This window comes from Anabrus simplex, chromosome 7, assembly GCF_040414725.1.
Source record: "Anabrus simplex isolate iqAnaSimp1 chromosome 7, ASM4041472v1, whole genome shotgun sequence".
NCBI classification, from domain to species: Eukaryota; Metazoa; Arthropoda; class Insecta; order Orthoptera; family Tettigoniidae; genus Anabrus; species Anabrus simplex.
In genome coordinates, this window is record NC_090271.1 from 341100036 (window position 1) to 341120521 (window position 20486).

Below are 20486 nucleotides of genomic sequence, written 5' to 3' on the forward strand. Positions count from 1 at the left end.
CATGAAGCGATAGAATGTGGCGAGGTGGTCGAGTGGTTAAGGTTCTCCATTTCAGTTATGAAGATGGCGAGTTCGAGTCACGCTCGTCTTAACTTTTTTCTTTCTGACATTTCCTGATTCCCTTTTTCCTCGTGTTGCGAATGAGAGCAGCAGTTTGTCACTGTCTGACCGCATTGTGTGCGATGTAACCAGACATGCTCATCGTAATGTCGCATGTTGAATTATGTTCGAACGAAAGTGTTTTTGAATGTGAAGCTACGCAAAGTGCACACGAGTTCTCGGGAGAGCAAACAACAAATAAAAGGGTCATGGCCTACGTCGAGCAACTTCTCTCTGTACATCGCTTACTGGATCCGGCGACTCTGTAGAGATTACAAAAGAGGCTGAATTATTGGGAAAGAAAATTTTAAAATCTATTTTGACAGTAATAGAAGAAAAATTTGTAAAATGGGAGGGAAGGGTGGTTAGAAAGCTGGTAGCAGCGTGACTCGAACTGACCATCTTCATTACCGAAATGGAGAACCTTAGCCACTCGACCACCTCTACACAATCTCTCGCTCGATGGTACCTGGCATGCTAAACCTCTCGTACCTTTCTTCGACATTTTCAAAATCGCTTTTTTAGAAAATGTTTGAGAGTTGCGCGCTACTACGCCAGTGTGTTTTTGCGATTTAGTACTACCAACTTACAAAGTCTGAAATGAACAGGTGATGCGGACTTCGTGACTTCCCCTTGTTAGTTCATGACATACAGCACGGTGTGGATCGCACCCGACAAGCTCTGTTATCGACAACTTCATGTTAAACCTTGGCCGCCGAGAGCAAAGAAGCGAAAGATGTAATTCTAGAGATTGAGAAGAAGTAACAGGTCGTGAGCGAGGACAGTAGGTAATTGGGATCATTACCGGATTCCACGTGCACATGGCCCTGAGGTTAGCTCAGCCTACACCAAAAATGAGTACCAGGTTAATTCCTGGGGGCACAAGCGGCCGGACTGTACCCCATCAAGTGCCGAGATTACGGATACTGGAAGCCTCCTCCTAGGGGCCTTCATGGTCCGTACGGACATGACTTTGCTTTTTTTTTTTTTCCGGATCCCACGTCTCTTGATAGTATATTTTTTACTTAATTTGTACTATTTCTAATGTTTCTCTTATTTCAATTTTTAAAATAATTAATGCTACACGTATACATAAACTTGCAAGTAATTTCGAATATAAGTATTGAAGCTCTTTATACTTGATCGATCTTGGCAGCGTCCGGGAGAGATGTGGCAATCCAACTGATGAGCCCGACGCCACACTGGGGCGAAATGGAAAAGACTAAAAAGCTTAATTTCTTAGATAATTGGTGAAATTACATCAGTTCCCTTCTGGAAACATTTTCGATACAAAAGCTGAGGACTGGTGCGGTCAGAGCGCTGTACGGCCTCATGCCACACTGGCAAGAAATGCTGGTGATTTAGCAATCAAAAAGGCGGATTAACTTCAAAAATACGGATGTTTATAGTTGTTGTTTAAACATCTAAGTGACTTCATTCAATATACGACGATAACCATGCAAGGGTTAAAGGAAAGTCACATTAGGTAGTGAATTCAATACCTTTTTATTTCCAAGTGGCCGATGATAGGAAGAGAGAAATGGCATCGTAGTGAGCAAACTGCCACGTCAATCTGCGAAAACCGCTTAGAACTTTGGTCAGTCATATCTCGTTCTTGATGCTGCGGGTCAGGATTTACCCCCAACAATATCACAAAGCAGAATGCGTGTCTGTCCGTTCGTTAAATCTATATCCTGCTACCATACATACAAACATCATTATAGACCGTTATGCTTTTCAGCGTTCAGTCTGCAAGCCTCTGTGAATTTACTAAACGTCGCCACAATCCTCTATTAGCAACTAGTGCTGTGGCCTCTTATCTTTAAATCATTAGAAATTGAGTCTAACCATCGTCGTCTTGGCCTCCCTTTACTTCTCTTACCCTCCATAACAGAGTCCATTATTCTGGCAGGTAACACATCCTTCTCCATTCGCCTCACCTGACCCCACCACCGAATCCTGTTTATGCGTACAGCTTCCTTCATCGTGTTCATTCCTAACTTAACCTTGATCTCCTCATTCCAAGTACCTTCCTGCCATTGTTCCCACCTGTTTGTACCAGCAATCATTCTCGCTACTTTCGTGTCTGTCACTTCTAACTTATGAATAAGATATCCGTGCCCGACTCGTTGGCTGAATGGTCAGCGTACTGGCCTTCGGTTCAGAGGGCCCCGGGTTCGATTCCCGGCCGGGTCGGGGATTTTAACCTTAATTGGTTAATCCCAATGGCCCGGGGGCTGGGTGTTTGTGCTGTCCCCAACATCCCTGCAACTCACACACCACACAGAACACTATCCTCCACCACAATAACACGCAGTTACCTACACATGGCACATGCCGCCCACCCTCGTCGGAGGGTCTGCCTTACAAGGACTGCACTCGGCTAGAAATAGCCACACGAAATTATTATTATTATTATTATTATTATAATTATTATTATTATTATTTAATAAGATATCCCGAGTCCACCCAGTTTACGCTCCCGTAAAGCAAAGTTGGTCTGAAAACAGGTCGATGTAAAGATAGGTTTGGCCGGGAGCTGACTTCCTTCTTACACAGGACCTCTCAAACGCCCAAAATCTCACGCGTCCAAAGTGAGGCGCAGAGTTCCCTCTGAGAGGCCCTGTTCTTACAGAATACTGGTGATCGCGAGCTCACTGCACCTTGACTAAATCTCACTTACTATAGGTTTGTTCCAACAAGAACGGGGACAGTTTGCAAACTGGCAGACGCATGCGCAGTACGGAAAGAGCGTTCCAACAAACTTCAAACTCAAACGCGGACTCGGAGTCGGTTGTTCCAACAGACTATGGACCGTTCATGAACCAGTTTGCGGACTGGCAAAGCAGTTCGTGCTGCAGAGCAAGTACTGTTCGTCAGTGACATGCGCAGTGTGAGCTGTGCATTGTGGTCCTAGCTGACACTTGGTGAAGCGTGAACATCTGGTCGGTATCTTCTGGCGCGAGCAGACGACACTAGTGATGTGCTTGAGCCCGGCTCGAGCTGCTCGAACAGATGACGTCAGAGCTCGAGCCTGTTCGAGCTTTGCTCGAGCTTTTGCGCGCGCCGCAACCTAGCGCCTTGCTGTTACTAACACCCAGCAAACTTGAGAAGGATATGTAAGAGTATTTATGCTGGACAGTACCCGTTCGTCCTCTTTACTGTTACTTCCGTGTATTTTGTACATAATATAATTTCGACCCATACCTATATATTGGAGACAGTCAAAATTTTTGTTTGTGCGATGATTCGTTACACATGGCTCCATCCGAATAAACCAATTCTCTACTAAAATGTGTTGTTTGGGCCGTATAAAGACAGAAAAAGGAAACCATTCACGTGTCGTAATAGTTACATATTTAAAAGGTTACAAGACTAAAAATGTATATTTTACCTGCAGTTGTTGTTGACACGTTTCTCGCTCGGGTGCATGGCTCAATGGTAAGCGTGTTGGCCTTTGGTTGCAGGGGTCCCGGGTTCGATACCCGGTAAGATCAGGATTTTTAAAACCATAAGATGATGTCTTGTTTTATTTGTTCCAGATGGGCTCGAAAACTACTGAACCGATTGACCAGAATTATTGTAAATGATACAGCTTGAAATCGCGAGTCACGTTTGAGTTTCATATAGCCTATATACCACGCAATCAGACAGTAACATTGCTGCATCATAATATTTATACATGTATTTGTGTATACGATTGGTGAGATGGTGGTGGTGGTGGTGATTATTGTTTTAAGAGGAAGTACAACTAGGCAACCATCCTCTATATAACACTAATCAGAGAGAAAAAATGGAAGGGGTCCGACACTTCGAAAAATGAAGATATCAGCCAAAGGAAGACAAGGGCCACGAGGGGCATGAAAATGAAAGACTCCCTAGTCCTCGCAAACCTAATAGCGTCGGGGTCGGAAAAGAACAAGAGTTGACCAAGGGAGGTCCGACAGGATAGATGAAAGTGAGGAGCCTGGCACAAGTAAGTGGAAGCAATGCCAGGACTCAGCTGAGGGCCCAGTGGTCGCCAACCCACGCTCCAAAATTCAGAGCCCCTGGGGCCCCTTTTAGTCGCCTCTTACGACAGGCAGGGCATACCGTGGGTGTTATTCTACCGCCCCCACCCACAGGGGGTACGATTGGTGAGATGTCAATCCTTTCTTACTCAAAGTCTTCTATACGAGCAACAAGGGTAATACTCTCCCAAGGAGTGGATTCAAACCCCCCAACATTGAGGACAGAAGGAGAACCTCGCCTGAGGCGCTGCCAGCTGTCTTAGCCGCCCAAAGCATCGCATTGTAAGAATAATATTACCGTATTCATGATTTTGCACGGTCTAGAAAGCCAAGATTAACAGACGAGAGGATCTGTCGTGCTGACCACACGACACCTCGTAATCTGCAGACCTTCGGGCTGAGCAGCGGTCGCTTGGTAGGCCATGGCCCGTCGGGGCTGTTGCGCCATGGGGTCTGGTTTGGTTTTTTATTCATAATGTTGCGCCAAACGTACAGTTGTTACACGGCACACAAGTACTGCCTTGGGAGGAAATACTTCTGTTAATACGCGGGGAATATTACGGGTACATCCTTCGTCATTTTCATTGCATATTATCATAATCTAAGCCTTCTAATTTTATGGCCAACCTTTATTCCTCATAAGATATACGTCAATGACTGAATGTAGTAATATGTGAAAGCACGCACCTTCGTTATAAATATTATACACACACATGTGTGAAAGGTGCTTCACTTCATATGCTGTTTGCTAATCTGCACGTTCTATCTGTAGCCCGAGACAGACTCCGCCTTCGATCACGTGACTGCTCGAGCTTGCTTCGAACCTCGGCGCGTACCGGGTCGGCTCGATCCCGCTCTCTACGCGTGTGATGGGCAAACGATACCCGTGTTCAAGCGGGATCGAGCCGACCCGTTACGGGCCGAGGTTCGAAGCAAGTTCGAGCAGTCACGTGATCGAAGGCGGGTTCTGACTCGGGCTACAGCTAGTGATGGACAAACGATACCTGTGTTCTAGTGGAATCGAGCCGACCCGATACGCGCCGAGGTTCGAGCCTGTTCGATGCAAGCTCGAGCTGTCACATGACCGAAGGCGGATTCTGATTCGAGCTACAGCTAGTGATAAGCAAAAGATACCTGTGTTCTAGCGGGATCGAGCCGACCCGATACGCGCCGAGGTTCGAAGCAAGTTCGAGCAGTCACGTGATCGAAGGCGGGTTCTGACTCGGGCTACAGCTAGTGATAAGCAAACAATACCTGTGTTCTAGCGGGATCGAGCCGACCCGCTACGCGCCGAGGTCCGAGCCTGTTCGAAGCCAGCTCGAGCTGTCACAAGACCGAAGGCGGATTCTGACTCGGGCTACAGCTAGTGATAAGCAAACGATACCTGTGTTCTAGCGAGATCGAGCCGACCCGATACGAGCCGAGGTTCGAGCCTGTTCGAAGCAAGCTCGAGCTGTCCCATGACCGAAGGGTGAGTCTGACTCGGGCTACAGCTAGTGATAAGCAAACGATACCTGTGTTCTAGCGAGATCGAGCCGACCCGATACGAGCCGAGGTTCGAGCCTGTTCGAAGCAAGCTCGAGCTGTCCCATGACCGAAGGGTGAGTCTGACTCGGGCTGCAGCTAGTGATAGGCAAACGATACCCGTGTTGTAACGGGATCGAGCCAATCCGATACGAGCCGAGGTTCGAGCCTGTTCCAAGCAAGCTCGAGCTGTCACATGACCGAAGGGTGAGTCTGACTCGGGCTACAGCTAGTGATAGGCAAACGATACCTGTGTTCTAGGGGGATCGAGCCGACCCGATACGGGCCGACGTTCGAGTCTGTTCGAAGTAAGCTCGAGCAGTCATCACGTGACCAAAGGCGCAGTTGACTCGGGCTACAGCTAGTGATGGGCGAACGATACCCGTGTTCGAGCAGGATCGAGCCGACCCGATACGCGCCGAGGTTCGAGCAGTCACGTGACCGAAGGCGCAGTTGACTCGGGCTACAGCTAGTGATGGGCGAACGATACCCGTGTTCGAGCAGGATCGAGCCGACCCGATACGAGCCGAGGTTCGAGCCTGTTCGAAGCAAGCTCGAGCTGTCACACGACCGAAGGCGGATTCTGACTCGGGCTGCAGCTAGTGATAGGCAAACGATACCCGTGTTGTAGCGGGATCGAGCCGACCCGATACGAGCCGAGGTTCGAGCCTGTTCGAAGTAAGCTCGAGCTGTCACATGACCGAAGGGTGAGTCTGACTCGGGCTACAGCTAGTGATAGGCAAACGATACCCGTGTTGTAGCGGGATCGAGCCGACCCGATACGCGCCGAGGTTCGAGCCTGTTCGAAGCAAGCTCGAGCTGTCACACGACCGAAGGCGGATTCTGACTCGGGCTGCAGCTAGTGATAGGCAAACGATACCCGTGTTGTAGCGGGATCGAGCCGACCCGATACGAGCCGAGGTTCGAGCCTGTTCGAAGTAAGCTCGAGCTGTCACATGACCGAAGGGTGAGTCTGACTCGGGCTACAGCTAGTGATAGGCAAACGATACCCGTGTTGTAGCGGGATCGAGCCGACCCGATACGAGCCGAGGTTCGAGCCTGTTCGAAGAAAGCTCGAGCTGTCACATGACCGAAGGGTGAGTCTGACTCGGGCTACAGCTAGTGATAGGCAAACGATACCCGTGTTGTAGCGGGATCGAGCCGACCCGATACGAGCCGAGGTTCGAGCCTGTTCGAAGCAAGCTCGAGCTGTCCCATGACCGAAGGGTGAGTCTGACTCGGGCTACAGCTAGTGATAGGCAAACGATACCCGTGTTGTAACGGGATCGAGCCAATCCGATACGAGCCGAGGTTCGAGCCTGTTCGAAGCAAGCTCGAGCTGTCCCATGACCGAAGGGTGAGTCTGACTCGGGCTACAGCTAGTGATAGGCAAACGATACCCGTGTTGTAGCGGGATCGAGCCGACCCGATACGAGCCGAGGTACGAGCCTGTTCGAAGCAAGCTCGAGCTGTCACATGACCGAAGGGTGAGTCTGACTCGGGCTACAGCTAGTGATAGGCAAACGATACCCGTGTTGTAGCGGGATCGAGCCGACCCGATACGAGCCGAGGTTCGAGCCTGTTCGAAGCAAGCTCGAGCTGTCGCATGACCGAAGGGTGAGTCTGACTCGGGCTACAGCTAGTGATAGGCAAACGATAACTGTGTTCTAGGGGGATCGAGCCGACCCGAAACGGTACGAGGTTCGAGTCTGTTCGAAGTAAGTTCGAGCAGTCACGTGACCGAAGGCGCAGTTGACTCGGGCTACAGCTAGTGATGGGCGAACGATACCCGTGTTCGAGCAGGATCGAGCCGACCCGATACGCGCCGAGGTTCGAGCCTGTTCGAAGCAAGCTCGAGCTGTCACATGACCGAAGGCGGATTCTGACTCGGGCTACAGCTAGTGATAGGCAAACGATACCCGCGTTGTAGCGGGATCGAGCCGACCCGATACGAGCCGAGGTTCGAGCCTGTTCGAAGCAAGCTCGAGCTGTCACATGACCGAAGGGTGAGTCTGACTCGGGCTACAGCTAGTGATAGGCAAACGATAACTGTGTTCTAGGGGGATCGAGCCGACCCGAAACGGTACGAGGTTCGAGTCTGTTCGAAGTAAGCTCGAGCAGTCATCACGTGACCAAAGGCGCAGTTGACTTGGGCTACAGCTAGTGATGGGCGAACGATACCCGTGTTTGAGCAGGATCGAGCCGACCCGATATGCGCCGAGGTTCGAGCAGTCACGTGACCGAAGGCGCAGTTGACTCGGGCTACAGGTAGTGATGGGCGAACGATACCCGTGTTCGAGCAGGATCGAGCCGACCCGATACGCGGCAAGGTTCAAGCCTGTTCGAAGCAAGTTCGAGCAGTCACGTGACCGAAGGCGGAGTCTAACTCGGGCTACAGCTAGTGATGGGCAAACGATACCCGTGTTCGAGCGGGATCGAGCCGACCCGATACGCGCCGAGGTTCGAGCTCAAATACGTCAACCTCTTGTCGGTAGATTTAATGGCACGCAAAGAACTCCTGCGGAACTAACTTCCGGCACCTTGGCGTGTCCGAAAACGGTAAAAGTTGTTACTGGGACGTAAAGCCAATAAAATTATTATTCTTTCTTGGCCCTTATATTTTTCTAGCCCGATTTCCCCAGCGCTCTAAAACGAGGATGTAAGGGGTGTTTATTTTCTGTTTGGGGCCATAACCATAGAAGTAAAGAACCCCATTGTTCGTTATTGGCTTTACGACCCACTAGCTACTTTTTCGGTTTTCGGCGTAGTTTTCTTTAATTGCCCATCTTCTTCTTCGTTTTAATCTGCTTACCCTCCAGGGTCGGTTTTTCCCTCGGGCTCAGCGAGGGATCCTACCTCCACCGCCTCAAGGGCAGTATCCTGGAGCTTCAGGCTCTGGGTCGGGGATACAACTGGGGAGGATGACCAGTACGTTGCCCACGCGGCCTTTCCTGTTATGCTGAACAGGGGCCCTGCGGGAGGATGGGAAGATTGGAAGGGATAGACAAGGAAAAGGGAAGGAAGCGGCCGTGTTCGTAAGTTAGGTACCATCACGGCAATAGCCTGGAGGAGAAGTGGGCAACCACGGAAAACCACTTCGAGGATGACTGAGTTGGGAATCCAACCCACCTCTATTCAGTTGACATCCAGAGGCTGCGTGGACCCCGTTCCAGACCTCGCACCACTTTTGAAATTTCATGGCAGAGCCGGGAATCGAACCCGGACCTCCGGGGGTGGCAGCTAATCACACTAACCACTCCACAACAGAGGCGGACTAATTGCCAATCAATTAATAAATTGATGGTTTCATAACGTAATGTTTACGCACGTAAAATCGGTATAAACTGTATACCTCAACAGTAAACTATGTAGACCCTGTCCAGGCGGACATTCTGAGCCTTTCGCCAGTCAAATGCGAGCGGCCGTCCACTGTGCTATCCATGAAAAACAAAACGGAACCTATTAAGAATATTTTACCTGCATATGTCGACGTCGTTTACGTGGAGGTGTCTCCCCCTCATTTGGAATGGTGTCATTCGACGAAGGACGAATATTATGAATTTTTAAGTATCTTATCATCGTCGATGTATTTTTACTATCGTTTTAATATTTTATCACATCGAGTGCATTTTACTCGTTTGTCTGGAAGCTCTTCAAAGTAGTCCCAAGTCCATGACCTTTTTCTACCGGCCATTGTTTGCTCTGTCTGAAGTAATAACAAATTCGTCTATTATAATAATGTATTTTCTTTCTTTCTTAATCTGCATACCCTCCAGGGTCGGTTTTTCCCTCGAACTCAGCTAGGGATCCCACCTCTACCGCCTCAAGGGCAGTGTCCGGGAACTTCAGACTCTGGGTCGGGGGATACAACTGGGGAGGATGAGCAGTACCTCGCCCAGGCGACCTCACCTGCGTAGCCTTAAGTTAGGTACCATCCCGGCATTTGCCTGGAGAAGAAGTGGGAAACCACGGAAAACCACTTCCAGGATGGCTGAGGTGGGAATGGAACCCACCTCTACTCAGTTGACCTCCCGAGACTGAGTGGACCCTATTCCAGTCCTCGTGCCACTTTTCAAATTTCGTGGCAGAGCCGGAAATCGAACCCGGGCCTCTGGGGGTAGCAGCTAATCATACTAACCACTACACCACAGAGGCGGACATAATAATGTATTATTGGGAGATAGTGGGTTCGAGCTCCACCGTCGGCAGCCCTGAAGATGGTTTTCCGTGGTTTCCCATTTTCACACCAGGCAAATGCTGGGGCTGTACCTTAATTAATGCTACGGCCGCTTCCTTCCCAGTCCTAGCCCTTTCCTGTCCCATCGTCACCATAAGACCTATCTGTGTCGGTGCGACGTAAAGCCAATAGCAAATAAAATAATAATGTATTACTAATTATTAATGAGAAAATAATAGCTCGTAGCATACGAAAAACATGTTAACTGTCGGTACTTGAAAATAATGATTAACAACATTAAGCCTGCAAAACACGACAAAGTTATACAGAAACGTATTTCTGAAGAGCGGACAAAATGTAAAATGCAAAGGTACATATTAACGAAATAAATATTACCAATCTGTTGTTCGTACTGCCAGAAAGACTTAAACAAATGCTCTTTCCGTTCACTGAGAACGTTGTGCTCACCCCCCCCCCACACACACACACAAATATACTGAGTGTACCTAGTAGTAATCAGATAGGACGAATTTTCCGTCCGCGCTCCGCTTAGTCGATGTGTAATGTCGCAAGACAGTTCGAACAGGTTCGATACGGCATCGAGCCTACGTAGCGTATCGGGCCGACTCGAGCCTGCTCGAACTTCCGTATCATTCGCCCATCACTAGACGACACGTTACACGTAAAATTAAATAGAAGTTCGGCGTTGTTATACAATTATACAGTAAGTTAAAAAGTTATACAGTTAAAAAGTCATATTTGACTACACACTAATAGTAAGAGGCACGAGATAAAAACGAGAACGATGCATGACCATTTTGAAGGCGGTTCCTTGAGCCACTAGCTCACTGGGACATTCTATAACCAATAAATAAATAAATAAATAAAATAAATAAATTCTGATGATGATCTTATGAACACGGACTCCAGTGAAGATGATCTAGGGATATATTACAATATCCCAAAAGCGAAAAATGAAGATTATTTAAGCAAGTTATATTTTTTTTTTACATGTTTGCAATTATGTTTAAATGATATTTATTTTCACTTCATGCACGAGTAACTCATAATTTAGTAACCAAAATTCTCTTTCTCTCTCTCGCTCTCCGCGTATAGAAGAAACAGTACCTCGCCACGACAATGAGCATTTTCGCGTCAGTAGGGAGATAATGGAAAATATTGCAGAACGGTATGAAGGAAGTGACCAATACAAACATCAGTGTGGCCAATATGGAAAACTTTCTGCACTGAGTCAGGTTTGTCTTTAGCTGCTGCAATAATAATAATAATAATAATAATAATAATAATAATAATAATAATAATAATAATAATAATAATAATAATAATAATAATAATAATGTCCGCCTCTGTGGTGTAGTGGTTAGTGTGATTAGCCGCCACCCCCGGAGGCCCGGGTTCGATTCCTGGCTCTACCACGAAATTTGAAAAGTGGTACGAGGGCTGGAACGGGATCCACTCAGCCTCGGGAGGTCAACTGAGTAGAGGTGGGTTCGATTCTCACCTCAGCCATCCTGGAAGTGGTTTTCCGTGGTTTCCCACTTCTCCTCCAGGCAAATGCCGGGATGGTACCTAACTTAAGGCCACGTGCACTTCCTTCCCTCTTCCTTGTCTATCCCTTCCAATCTTTCCATCCCCCCCGCAAGTCCCCTGTTCAGCATAGCAGGTGAGGCCGCCTGGGCGAGGTAATGGTCTCCTCCCCAGTTGTATCCCACGACCCAAAGTCTGAAGCTCCAGGACACTGCCCTTGAGACGGTAGAGGTGGGATCCCTCGCTGAGTCCGAGGGAAAAGCCAACCCTGGAGGTTAAGCATCAGACTTCAAGTTTCCGGGGTGTTACAGATCGGTTTGACATTTCTTTGAGCTCTCTACATAGAACTGTCAAACGATTGACTGTCTTCATTAGCAACTTATCTCCAAAAGTGATCACTTGGCCTACAGAAGATGAGAAAGTAAATAATGAGCAACATTTCAGGGAAAGGTGTCATTGGTGCCATAGGTGGCTGTCATATTGAAATTGATAAGCCTGTAAATGATCCTGAATCTTACATAAATAGAAAAGGACACTATTCCATACAGTTATATTTTATTTATCAACATAATGTCTTCATAATAAACCACTGTTACTATTAATGAATTAATGAATGCAAGCTGTTTGTGACCATAGGCGAAAAATTTTGGATGTGTTTCCGAATATTTTTTAATGCTATTTGTTCGGGCCGTCGACCCATGTGGACCTTTTGCCCCTAATGGCACCATAGCGTATGAACCTGCGTATAATTGGAATGGCGGCAGTGTGGAATGTTCTGTGTGAGGAAAGGAAGATTAAGGACGCCACAAAAGACGTCATTACAATTAAAAAACCCTGACCCGGCCGAGAATCGAACTCGCGGCCGCCGGGTGACAGGCGGACGCGTTGCCCCCTACACCCCGGGGCCGGACTAGCAGAGCATTTAGAATTTCATCTCTTGGCAATAATTTAGAAGGAAAAAATGTGATCAGTATTTGCTTTTAGGTGACATGGTTATCCTCTGAATAGAACCGTCTACATCATCGGTTTTTACGCTGCCAGTACTCGTGGTAAAATTATAAATTCACGTAATTCTGGAATAAAGTAAAGCAAAGTATTTTAGAAACAGGTCCATTAGTCTATTATTTTATTAGTTGAGTCATTTTATTGCCAATTACCTTCCACTGAGTAGACCTAACAAGTTTTTTTTAGCAGAGATTAACAAGAACAGCTGTTTGTTTATCCTCAAACAGGAATTTGAGAACATGCATCATTTTCAAAAATATTTTTTTTGAAAAGTACCCCAATGAAATAGTACGTAAACGTATTGCATTGTGGTATGTTGCCTTGTTTTCTACCATTAAAAAATATTTAATAGTGCCTTTCCGCAAGGCGAGTGAAACGGCCTCTGACGTAAGCGGCGCGCTGTGACGTCACGATCCAGTACCGCATGGAGCTCTGCCAGCCGTTGTGCATCAGCCGTTGCTAAAAGCCGATTGTTTATTATTCATGATCGCGAATAACTTCGAAATGACAGAAGAAAGGTTCAAAACAGCACAATCAGACAATCTACCATGTGTAGTCATCATTCTTGAAAAATGTGACTTTTGTGGCCGCAGAAATTCGCGGATAACAAGCAAGTTTGTAAGTGGCGTCCTTTATATACGTGCAATGTACTGTAAACCATAGTATTAGGATAACAACGAACCTGGATAGATATCACATCACTTTCAACATTTCCTTCTAGACCGATTCCCCTATTAAAGAATAACATTACATTTTCGGGCTTTCAGCATTAGTAAAGTAAGAAATCGGATTTCAGCACTAACATAAAGATATAGGTAGCATTATAGTACTAGTCCGCTTCTGTGGTGTAGTGGTTAATGTGTGCCACTCCCCGAGGCCCGGTTTCGATTCCCGGCTCTGCCATGAAAGTTGAAAACAAATAGTACGAGGGCTGGAACGGGGTCTACTCAGCCTCGGGAGGTCAACTGAGTAGAAGGGTTTCGAATCCCACCTCAGCCATCCTCGAAGTGGTTTTTCGTATTTTCCTACTTCTCCTCCAGGCACCTAAGGCCACGGCCGTTTCCTTCCCTCTTCCTTGTCTATCCCTTCCGATCCTCCCATCCTCCAACAAGGCCCCTGTTGAGCATAAGAGGTGAGGCCGCCTGGGCGAGGTAATGGCCCTCCTCATCAGTTTCATCACCATACTCAAAGTCTCACGTTCCAGGACACTGCCCTTGAAGTGGTACAGGTGAAATCCCTCGCTGAGTCCGAGAGAAAACCAACCCTGAAGGATAAACTGATTAAGAAAGAAAGAAAGATCATAGTACTGTAGGTCTATAACCTATCATTTCTGAAAAAAGTATATATTTATGGTTGGGGCAATTGGCCTACCCACTTCCGGGGCCCATGAAAGAGAATTAAATATCTTTGTGGAGGGAAAAAGTTAAACATGATAAAGATAAATATGACTTCCATCTAGTTTTCACAAGTTGGGCTGAGTGGTTCAGACGGTTGAGGTGTTGGCCTTCTGACCCCAACTTGGCAGGTTCGATCCTGGTTCAGTCCGGTGGTAGTTGAAGGTGCTCAAATACGTCAGCCTCGTGTCGGTAGATTTACTGGCACGTAAAAGAACTCCTGCAGGACTAAATTCCTGCACATCGGCGTCTCCGAAAATCGTAGAAGTAGTTAGCGGGGCGTGAAGCCAATAACATTAATTACATTTGGCTTTTAACAAGCTGAGCATTTCAGGAAAGAAAAGTGTCCTGGTGACATTTTAGTCGCTCAATACAGGAATGTCTTTGGGTGCTGTGACTTTTACATTTTTTTTTTTTTTTTTTTTTTTTGCTGTTTGCTTTACGTCACACCGTCACATATAGGTCTTATGGCGACGATGAGACAGGAAAGGCCTAGGAATGGGAACAAAGCGGCCGTGGCCTTAGGTACAGCCTCAGCATTTGCGTGGTGTGAAAATGGGAAACCACGGAAAACCATCTTCAGGGCTGCCGGCAGTGGGGTTCAAAACCTTCTATCTCCCGGATGCGAGCTCACAGCTGCGCGCTCCTAACCGCACGACCAACTCGCGCGGTATTTTTACCCTTCGGTTTATTGACTTGGCTTGTATAACCTAAAACTTAGGCTAAGTTGGATAATATTTTAAACACCTACATCACTATTTTCACCTGTGTGTAATTATGTTATTTATTTCATTAATATTATGATAATTATTATAATTGAGCATTGTTAACTTATAAGACCCCAATAGACACGCATTGGTTTTGTGCAGAGTTATACATTTGTTAAATTCACGTTGTTTCCTTTCATGATGTACACGCCTATTCTTTGTTACATTATAGAGTATTTAGATATAGCCTAAATTTCTTTACCAATTAAGCTCTTCAATAAAGACATACATAACTGTCCCATGCCAAGATATATTGGTAGAATTAGAGCTGTCAAAATGGTTCATAACCCCTTTGATTTATTATCTTGACATGGATCACCCAAAACATAGATTAGGTTTGGAGAATACTTTAATAATCAGCATTATTTAATGCACTGTTTATTACTTTCATATTCCAAGATGTAATTGAAGCATTTAAATTAAAATTTAAAGTTTTACCACTAGAACAGCTGACATGGAAAAGTGATTTGAAAATTCAAACAAATTCATCTTACGTTAAAATCTTCAAAAAAATAAACTGTAGACTTTTCCGATATATCACCAGCATTTCTCCGGCTCGCCAAAATCCATTTCTCCCTAGTTTTAGCGTCTTTGGAACATGCATAAACAATTTGTTTGGTATGGTATGCGATGTGCTATTGCACATCGGAACTCTACACCATTTACAAGTTTTCTGCCTCACTGTCTGCGCAGGATTCATTTTAAGTCTAAAATATACCACTCAGATTATTATCCAATGTATAGACCTCGAATTTAACCATACTAGACACTAACGTAAAGTAGAAATACGCGAAGTGTATCCTGCTTCTCACAGCACACTATGTGTTATTTCGTCTGCTAATGCAGTCAACCTGTACGATGACGTCAGGCCAATGAGATCGCGTACTTGCGTGACGTGACATTTTCGTAGATTTTTATCATGTTTGCAGTTATTATTTGTACATTCTGATCACATTTTTGAATTCTGCATGAAATTTTGAATCAGATTAGCATATTTTTAATTAAAACCCCGGATCATGCATGTTCCCTATTGTGAACGCATGCGCATTGTAGTTTTCATTGACGGTACACGAACCGTTCCAACAGACTGCTGTTTAGGGACGGTTCCCAACGAGTACATAGCTCGCGCATGCGCTTACATCAGTTCATGAATCGATACCAAACCGTACGCAAACTGCTTGTTGGAACAAACCTTATAACTCCCATCCTCACACATCGTAAATACTTAAAATTATATACCTCTTGCACTTTTGTATCACCAATCTGACATTCAATTCTCTTGAATTTCTTACCTCCTGACAACAATTTAATATTCGAAAGCCTAATTTTTATACCATACTCATTGCACCTATAAGCTCTCTACCAATCTGAACAAAATGTCGTACACTTACTTTTTAGATAGATACATAGATAGATAGATAGATAGATAGATAGATAGATAGATAGACAGATAGATAAATAGATAGATTATTTATCCTGGTAAAGTTAGGGCCAGCTGTCTCAGTCTTACACTTAACCAGCAACAAATAACTAATTACATATTAAAAAGAAACCTATGATAAACTATATAGAACTGTTGAACTATAGCTAACAATAACTACTTCTACATTAAAATGACAAAAGTCAAGAGGAAAAAGGACAATAACACAGAAAATGAGGACAGTTTTTTAAACAATAAAGTTGTAAAAACAAATACGGGAATTACTAAACAAAATAGTGAAATATAACACTTGTTCCTGCCTGCTGTCATTTCTTGATGGATACAGTACTTTTGCATCCATCTCTTGGCACAGGTCAGAGTAAAGTGTACCTTCCACCGAAGTCCCAGTCAACGTCCATGGCTGTGACGATATGGAAGTTGCTGGGGTATGGGTAGTGCTGAGTAATGACATTCAGAGCATGACTAATTCATCTGAATGTTATGAAAGGTGCTGCTCATAGGGTCAGTCGTGCTGCAATAGTACTTTCTGACCCAGTGAGGAAAGCAATGGCAAACTACCTCACTCCTCATCTTGCCTAGTACGCCTCATTTTGATGCTGCCATTGGTTTTTGGGGTTTCCTTATAACCGCATAACCTTTGGTGGTGCTATTTGAGGATCCAACCAGCCTCTGGGCTGATGACCTAACACACACACACACACACACACACACACACACACACACACACACACACACACACACAACACTTGTTCTGTGAATTTTGCCAAAAGTTGAGAAAGGTACAAGGGAACGATAAAGTAGACAGGACGAAGAAGATTTAAAAGAAAAGAGGACGAGGAAGTCTGCTGCCTTGTTATTTCTATCTTTCCATCAGATAATTTGCGCCTGCACTTTCAAATGTCTAGGTCACTGATATCCCTCTGACGTCTTGAGGCAGTAACTGTGAAGGAATTGTCATATGCTGAGAACTCGTGACTGGCTTATTATTATTATTATTATTATTATTATTATTATTATTATTATTATTATTATTATTATTATTATTATTATTATTATTATTATTATTATTATTGTACCGGGCGGTACACCTCCACTCCGCTAATTTAAAATGTGCGCCTGTGAAAACTCCTCTGCTGGAGGAAGTCTGAACTTTATTTACCCTATTAATTTTCTAGTTTCTCAGAAGATGTCACCACCTGGAAATTTTTGAGTTTGTGAACTGTGTCATTTTCGACGTACTTTTGTTTTGCTTGAAGTAAGAAGTGTGAACTTTCTCTTCTAGAGGACACCACTGGAAAATTACAATAGTGCACCCTAGTGGGAAGAAAAACAACTGTTCTTTGGAGAAAATTTTATTTCAAAAGTTTGTTCTTTGTTAAATTTCTTTCTGTTATTGTTTAAGTTGGCTGTATACCCCTCTCTTTCCCCTTGTTTTGTATTTGACCAATCCCGAATTTCTGTTATTAATTTCTGACCAATCATTGGTATCTTCCCCCAACTTGAATATGTTTCTATACCCTAGCCAATAAAAAGTTTGTGGGAGGGTGTTTTCTTTCCCCTAACACCTAGAACCTTCCGCGAGAGGATATAAACTGCTGATTTTTGGGTCTCCGGGCCACTTCTGTTCCATCTTTCAGTGTATTAAGTACATAGCAGGAGGCGGGAAGCGCCTCTTTCTCCGGCAGCGGTCAACTATAAGGTAATGGCCGATTAATATATTCTTTCTTTGCTAGCTCAGCAGTTTAACTCTCGGGGCGGGTGCGAAGCGTTCCACCATGTAACCTTTTCCTAAAATGTAAATGTAACTACTCTTTTCATCTATTCTCTTGGAAAGCTACATTCTGGGATAGAGAGTGCTAACCCTCTCGAGCTCCCACTCATATTGTTTTGAGGTGAACTTATTTTTCTCAACCTATTCTTCGTTAATGTAAAACAAATTGTTCTCTTCTTAAGTCACCTCTTTAGTATGGGATTAGCCCTTGTATTAACGGCCTAGCGCCAAGTAGGTCTTAATCTAGTGTATTAGGAGTGCAAGTTCGCCTCCTCTCAAATTGTTATTTTAGAGGTCATTTAATTAACATTCTTTTCGTTTAATAGACCTCAGTAGATTGGGTATTTTACCCCTGTGTTTATGTCCGTTGAGGACAGCTTGAAGGTGGAGTTTGGTGTGGCCTGGGAGAGGCTTAAATTTGAGAGCGAGTGGCTCTTTTGAAAATTGTATGTTGTATGCCTCGAGGAGGCTTTTCAGTGTAATTTGGAGCAAGGGCTCCTAGGTATGAATGGGGTTTTCTGCCCCTCTGTTAAAACTTGTGTTTGGGGTAAAACTGAGCTGATTGCCCAAGCATTGTGAACTCGGGGCGCGAAGCCCAAATTCTGTAAATATTGTAACTACCTTATTTTGACTTGCTATTCTGTACCTGCCATGCTTGTTACTTATTTATTTTGAAAAGAAAATATAACCGTATTAAATTTTAAATTTACTTTACGGGCACTATAATTTCGTAGCTTGAGATCCATTCACACCCGCACCTTCTTTCACCTCTACCTACCGCTAAAACACGGTAACAATTATTATTATTATTACAACTTCCCCCATGCGGAGGCTGCCACAAGGACAAAGTATGTCGACTACACAGTATTTTGTCTTCTAAGTTACTGTTGACTTTGCTAGTGTGCCAGGTAGAAAAATCAGCACAAGGCTCGGGAATAAATTTCCAAATACGGTTCTTCAGATATTATATAGATGACTGCGGAGTATGGTCACTGAACCTCGTATTGCGGCGATAGCGAATGGTAAGGATCATGTTCTGTGCTCTTGTGTTTTATTTTATTTTTTTCGTGATGTAAAGAAAAATTACAGAAACGGGACACTGGAAACAAACTGTTAACGCTCTAAAACTAACCGTTTCGGGGCTACTGGCACCACACTACCGCGGCTCTAGGAATCGGATGAAACAATGACCGGCTGTAACGTCGGGCCTGGTGTTCGAAGTAGGCACGTGCATTCTGCTTAAACATTTTAAACTGAGAAACTTAGTGCTTGTGGAACCACATTTCCATATTCTTATCGGCATAATTATTGTGAACGCTATTTACAAGTAACGTTAATCTGCCGAGAATACCTATGGCTACTCGATCCACATTCCATACTCTTGTTACCATCATTATTGTGAATAGCACCAAAGTGTTGATTTACAAGCCCGAGAAATAGAAGGAATTGATTCATCATACACATTAATGTATGGACAGGAGTGTCGCTCTTCAGTGCCTCAGTCCGTTTTCATTTTCCCGTTTCTGTTCTTCAGTGGTTTCCCATTTTCACACCAGGTAACTGGCGGGGCTGTACCTTAACTTTTCCATCCCATCGTCGTCGCCTGTGACTGTCTGACGTAAAGAGAAACACTTTAATTATTTCCATACGAGCCTGTAACATATCAATTTGAAGTCTGTATAATATTTGTTATATTACAAGACGAGGGAGTTCAGAAAATGTCGAACCTTCGTAATCGTTAGACCGAGCGAAGCCGGGTACCATACTTAGTAAATAAATAAAATTCATAACATTCGATTAACAAACTTTATCTCTATGGATGTTATATTATTTACTGAGGCCCATGGCGGAGAGAGGTGGGCATGTCCAGTATTAGGAAATCTAGAAATACCAGGCTTGATCTTTTGCAGACGATGTTCTACTGATGACACTAACAGCGGAAGGCTTGAAAAAAAGTGTAAATGAGGTGATAGAATTCTCTCAAAAATGGCCAATGAAAATTAACATTGGTAAGACAAAGGTGTTGATATGTAAGAAGGGTGGAAAAAGAGCGGCAAATGAGGAATGGATGATAAAGGAAGAAAAATAGAGATAACCGATAAACTAGAGTACTTAGGAATATATCTTAAGTAGCAATGGGAAATGGACTCACCAAATAAGAGGAAGTTCCCTAACATAGACTACAAGATTCAAACATTGGTTTTACAAGCTGTAGTAAAGAGCAGAATGTTATATGGGGAGTAGAAGAGGCGAGTGAGATGCTGAACCAAATAGTAAGTAAGTTTAGCAAAATTGTAATGGGACTGCAAATTGTAGTGCAAGACTAATGTGTGATGAGATTATTCAAGTGGACATTGTAAAGAGAATTATAAGTTATTGGTTGGGGGGGGGGGGGGTGCTCCTGCAGAGGGCATACCACTGGCTAGGTGAGGTGAAAAGTATCTGGAGAGGTTAGTATTGGGTACTTATTGGGAGAGGCTACACTATGGAAGAGAATTGTACGAAGGGTCAAGGATATTCAAAGACAGTCCAGTCGCTGGAGTCTGAGTGCAGGAGCAAGCGGACCCTCTCGGTATTTACTATGATAAACCAGGAAATGAATGTGAGGATAAGTAATGTTAACAGAAGAGAAAGAAGAGGGGTTATATGGTGAATGATGGGAATCCACAAAAACAAGGGATGTACACGGGAAAAGGACAATACAAGACGTGTGTTGTGTGGGGAAATAAGAGAAGAGTTTCATCTCCTAA

At 44.7% G+C, this 20486-nt stretch overlaps 1 protein-coding gene across 1 annotated transcript in view; it reads right to left on the reverse strand.

Moving 5' to 3' along the window:
- Positions 1–20486, reverse strand: part of LOC136877165 (uncharacterized) — a 753414-nt gene that overhangs the window by 442299 nt on the left and 290629 nt on the right. The window lies entirely within an intron of this gene.